The sequence below is a fragment of the Telopea speciosissima genome, chromosome 8 (assembly GCF_018873765.1).
Source record: "Telopea speciosissima isolate NSW1024214 ecotype Mountain lineage chromosome 8, Tspe_v1, whole genome shotgun sequence".
Classification (NCBI taxonomy): Eukaryota; Viridiplantae; Streptophyta; class Magnoliopsida; order Proteales; family Proteaceae; genus Telopea; species Telopea speciosissima.
In genome coordinates, this window is record NC_057923.1 from 6,617,120 (window position 1) to 6,623,269 (window position 6,150).

At 38.3% G+C, this 6,150-nt stretch overlaps 1 long non-coding RNA gene across 1 annotated transcript; it reads left to right on the top strand.

The window, feature by feature from the left end:
• Window positions 1-4,176: 4,176 nt before the first annotated feature.
• LOC122670689 lies at window positions 4,177-4,986 on the top strand. The gene is made up of 2 exons (XR_006334240.1): window positions 4,177-4,293; window positions 4,892-4,986. It is a non-coding gene; the product is annotated as an uncharacterized LOC122670689 (long non-coding RNA).
• The last annotated feature ends 1,164 nt before the right edge of the window (window positions 4,987-6,150 follow it).

Here is a 6,150-nt window from a genome sequence, read left to right on the forward strand (position 1 = left end):
CTTTTACATCAGGGTTACACAGTTAGTTCACAGAAGGTGTAACACTAACTAAGCCAAAAAGGTTATATACATAAGTACTACAAAAAGTAATATAAACAAAAGGAAGGGAGGAGCCTGATCAGTCTGGGAGATCAGGAGAATGAGCAGTCGTCGCAGGAGCACGAAGCATCGTGCTCCACCAGAACATAAGGACTAGCTCTGCGATCAACAGGAGAATACTGAACAGTAGGAGTCCCCAAAGGAGCACAAACAGCAGCGATAGAAGTCTCATCTGTAAAAATAGAGTGATCACGAGGGGTGAGCTCTCAACTGAGCCCAATAAGGGAATGCATGCAAACATATCGCAGCAATTATGATGAATGTCCTAAGTAGCATGTCCTAACATGGATACTAAGTCATATGTGGTATAAGTATTACGTAGTAGATGCTAACCTCGAAGAGAACCCGCCAGAAAGCATGACACAAGGCGCTAACCCAATGGACCCCCAATGACCAACCGAAAAACATGACACCAGCGGTTCGGACGGTCACCCGAGCGAAACCATTCTACCACGGTGAGGACCCGCCAGGAGAGCATATCACCAGACAGCTAACCCAACAGACCCTCAATGATCAACCCTACTGTTTGTTCCCACAGAGTACACACGCTAACATGGGAGTGAATGGTACCCAGCATACCCTTCGGCTGTACCACGGGTTGTCCAACACCTTACCCCCTGTTGGTAAGGGCGTAATCTGGGTTATGATAAAAAGTAGCCAGTGCAATCTATGCATGATAACACATGTATGTATAACTGAATTTAATAGAACAATACTTTTCCAATAATAGTCATCAAGAATAAGTAGATATCAATGCAAATGCAAGATGCCAATGCAACCTAAATCATATGCGATTCTAATGCAATAAATAAAAGCTAATAAACTATATGAATAGGATAATTTTGATGATGTATGACATGGCAATCGAACAAAACAAATTAAAATGATAAACACTCCAAAATTTAAGGTTAGAATTCCTTACTTGTCTCTCGTAGGTAAGGTCTCAATAATTACCCTCCAAAATAGCCCAAAAAATAGACAAACCAGCAAGAATAGATCGGAAACAGTCCCTATCAGTAGAAAATCAGCAATGTTTGGAGGTTAGAGCATAGCCAAGAGATCACCAAAGGCATCGGGGTATTTTGGTCACAAATGGCTGAACCGGCTGTCCGGTTCAAGGGGCGTAATTAGGGGTTTTACTTTAAATGGGCAGATCTTAACATGCAATCCCAATTTTTGATTTCAAATAATAATTAAGGTGGGTCATTTCACTAATTTGTTGAATTTCGATCTAAACACTAAAATTAGGGATTTAGGTTAATTGCTTCTCAAATTAATGATTTAGGCTTATAAATTGGTTCATGGAACTCTGAAATTGGGTTCAAGAGAGAAACCCTGAAATTTCAGGTATAATCGAATAAAATTGACCTAATTTCAGGTTGTGTAAGTGAATTTCTTATGGTATAAGCTTAAGTCAGCAGGCTTTAATGGCAGCAACATATAGGTTGCAATCTTGGGAAAAATAAGGGAAGAAATAGGCAAGAAGAGATGGGGACTGCAAGAATCAAGGCTTACCTAGATATGTAGCAGCAAGGATTGGAAGTGCAGCCTTCAATTTCAGCTCCAAACTTCTCAAATGAAGATTTCCAGCTTCAACTAAGACCCAATTCGATGCTTCCCAAGTCTGGTTCTCCTTTCCTTTCTTCCCTTCTCTATTTTCTCCCCAAAATTCTTTTAAGACTGAAGTTTCGATTCTCCTTATGTCTAGGTAGGATTGAGAAGTAGAAATAGTAAAAGGGGTTATGTATATATATTACTTAAGCACTAAGGGGTAGGATAGTAATTTGAGTCTTAAATATTTCTAAAACTGATTTCTAACTTCTTACACTAATGAATAGTGAAGCTGGTTTCTATTTATAGTGGTTAAGTTACTTAAGGCATGTTTGGTCTTTTAATGTACAATCAGTTTTTAAAACTAATTTTTAAAATTGTTTTTAACCAGAATTTTGTACTTATTACCTTAATGTAATTATAGAATGATGTCACATGACATCATGGGTAAATTGGGTACGGGTAATTACTTGGAATTGGAATCTCCACTGGGGATGTGGGTCCCACAAGGATAAAATGACCAGAATACCCCTAAAAGTCTAATTGGTCATATAATCGGCATACGAATGCACAAATAAGTCCATACTTACAATAAGTTAGTTAAGGGATAGGCTCTGCATCCCCTCCAGGTAGCATATCTGACACAGGTAGCTCAGATGCGGGACCCCACCAGGGTTCTCTGACTCTAGAAGGGCAGGTTGAGAAGACTCCTCCCCAGAATCCTCCATAGGTGTGTCAGATGGTTGGTCTAGTACCTCGACCGATGCAGCCCATAACATTGAAGCAAGCATTGACACAGGACTGGAACCTGAAATCACACAAGTTCCAAAAATTCAAAATTATTGCGGATTTTACAGATATGGACTAGCTTGTACAATGAGTTGGGGTTAGGCAGTATTAATTACATGCCCTATAACTCATTATGAGATATTAGAAAAGTGAAAGTTCTTATATGCAAATTAAAGAGTTTAATTGTGCATGACAATTTTTGAAAATATTAAATTAGTTAATTATTATTTTTGTTTATGACAATAAATAAAATATAATTTGATTATATAGTTTGTCATAATTAAAGAGATAACAATCCCTTTAGGTTCTACCTCTTCCTTCTTTAGAAGCATGATTATTGACAATTGGAAAGATTTTCTTCACCACCAAAATTAGAAGTACACAGTTTTGAAAATTGAGTGACGAAAGGAATTTCACCACCAAAGGTGCAATCACATTATAAAATAAGGAGAAATATTCCTGTTGCTTTATGGATTGGAGATTCAATGAGTTGAAGAACCAATCCCTTTCTCTGCTCAAGTTGGAGCTTGGGAGAACTATTATTTTGGAGGAGGAGCTTCGATTGCGGCTCTAATGTAACCGATTCTTCTTGTGTAAATTTTGTTTACCATGATCTCTGAATGTGAATGCACAATTGTTTTCGTATCCGATCCATTTCCGCTGCGCATATCAGACACAAACCAACACTGATCTCTACAATCTGCACACTCGCAAAGAACACATTTAAGTTTGGAGAGGGAGTCATCATAAATTCGGGAGGAATGCTAAGTATACTTGTCAATGGGTCTCACTAAGAAAAAGTCTGTTATACCCTTTAATCATTGAAATGGTTAAATATTGTCAATTTTTTAATTCAAATATGTGAAAACTGAAATTACATGTCCATCTTAATTTCAAGCTATGTGTTACATGCACGCAGGGAAGACGAGAGAAAATAGGGTAATAAAATAAATAAGATGAAAATAGAAAAGATAGGAGGTAAAATAGGAAAAATGATAAAAAGCTTTATGGACCAAGCTTGGGATCTTGGCTTATGAAGGAAGCCTACCTTATCTCAAAGAGTTTTGATTTGGTTCCAAGTCATTTCTTCATATTATCTTAAGGTATTTAAAGAAATACAAATTCGTTAAAATAACTTTCCTTACTTAACACGTCTAACATAACTAACTTCACTTAGACTAATCTCACTCATCCATAGAATCCTACGGGACTCTACTACTCCCTAGTATATACATGGATAAATGCATGGGTAGTGGTGGACACAACTGGTTCCATTTGATAGAGGATCTAATGCCCATTTCACCAGTCAAATTTCAGTCCAAAATGAATATGCATTGTTGTTCAAAATGGGTTCCAATCTATAAAAAAACTCAAAAATAGGCCACAAAGTTTGGTGGACTCGTGTATCTTTGTGACTTTTACTGTGGACACACTTTGGACCCACATGACATGGTCATCTTGGGCTGAAATTTAACTAGTGAGATGGGTGCTGTGTCGGTGAATTTGATCAAGTTCACCCGCCTTTACAATCCTTATTATTCTGGTTTGCCTGATCCTGTAGAAGAATCCGCTTATCCGAGGAACTAACCCTGATCCAGTACCAATTCTGCTTCGATTCCATTCGTTTTTCTCTCAAGGCATATCAATCAACTTCTGGCATTTCTTTTCTGATATACTTGCTTGTGCTCCCACTTTGAAACTTTTTCTTGTTGCTCAGGATATTCTACTTGCATCTTTGCTTTGTAGGTGAACATTAGAAGAAAGATTAGCAAGGAGGAAAAGTTGGCATTGGTGAAAGCTGGGAGGGAGGATAGAGGGAAGTACCAAGCCCGAACTGCTGTGAAGCAGAATAAGGTATCTTGTGACTATGTTAATTTGCTTGATTTTAGTAGCTCTTTTATTACTCACATGTTATTGGGGACCATCTACTTGAATTCACAGAATATTTTACTATTAGAAAATGTAAGCACATACCTCTACCCCAAGAATGGGGTGTGATGAAGGTGCACAGGTAAGGAGTACAACTGTTAGAGGGCATCTTAAAATGAAAGATTCTCCATCTTTTCTCTTTTCCGTGATCTAAACCCCTAAAGCCCATATTGGAAGAGAGTGGATGAGTTATTCAAAGAATCATGTTCCTTCAAAATGAGAAATCCAACTGCCTTATAATTTTTGATAGATCTAGGTAGTTCTGTTCAGCTTTGTTGAAGTAGTCAATCAAACTCCAATTAATTATAGGGTCCAATATATTGAACTCACAACTATCTGCATTATGTGGTGCAACAGGTTTGACTCTACTTTTAAAGCTTGTGGTTCACTTGATAAACTCTAGCATCTGCCTTCTAAAACTTCCATCTGCAATGCTAGGCATAAATGGCATGTCATGGTGGCAGTTGTGAGGTTCTTTCTTTTATATCGTCTAATTCTATTTCATTTGTACAAATGACAACAGAAAGGAGGTTTGAGCAATCGACAAAAGGAGCACAAGAAGGCAATGCCTCTTGCTGCAAAGAGAGCCAAGGTCACACGAACCCGGGAAGTGAAAAAGAAACTACAACGCCGTGCTGGTAAACAGTTCCGGGGGAAGAAAGCCTGGAAGTGAGTTCAACTTAGTTTTCCCGTGGAGTCACAGGTACAATTTTTCCTAATGATACGATTGAAGACAGCGAGTTGCACAATAGTTGACATCCCAATCTGATACACATGTATATTCATATTTTTATTTGCACCTTTTTCCTTCTTTGTTCTTCAAAAATTTCCCAAATGAGCTTCCTTAGCAGGTTGGACCAATGGGCAAAGTTAATGCTTGATACCTATTCTTTTTCAAGTCAAGTCCCATGTAAAATAGTAAAACACAACCCTTATGAGGTGCCGTCATTGGCTTGGTGAGACGATCAACAGGGGTGGAGAGCGGTGGAGCGATTAGTACATGAGGATGTCCAAAATCGAAAGAGCGAGATTCTGACATTCGCCTTGATTGGTCCTGCATAAAAATCAATCAATAAGAATAGATGTGTTTTTGCGGAAAAGGCGAACATATCATCTTGCATAAAAACCATTCAATCAATGAGCATTACTCTGTATTCAAATAAGTGGTTTAATTTTGATTCAACTGTGAAATGGGATTCATCAAAAAAATATATATATATAAAAATAAAAAATTGGGAAAATGGGATCAATGCATATATGGGGAGGTGTTTTACCTTTTGCTCTCGAACAGAAGAGTCGTCTTTTTCCTTTTCTCTGGTGAGGGCACAAAAAGTATAATCTTGGCAGTTGCACTGATACAATATAGTTTCTTGAGACGTTCGCAAATTGGATCGACTTTTCTGCAAAGATGGAGTGAGGTGACAAAGTGGGCCGTGCCATGGTCAACCCCTTCCCCTGTGGAGCCTTATAATTGTAGGGTTAAGTGGGTCGGAATCAAAACAGACCTGAAGTTTGGCCTGGAAAACAAACTGGGCCTGGCAACTAGGCTATTGGTCTATTTGAAATGTCAACATGGGCGGATGGGCCTGTTGGACCTGTTTGGACTAATGTGTCCCAAGATTAGTTGGCCAATTGGATTTTCTTATTTTTTTTACAAGGTTCCCTACATTCTCGTTGTAGGAACTTTTTCTACACACTCTAATGCTTGGACAAGATCTGACATTTGGATAGAGAGGTTAGGGGGTTAGATTCCTCATGTGTCAAATTTCAGAGATCAATGTA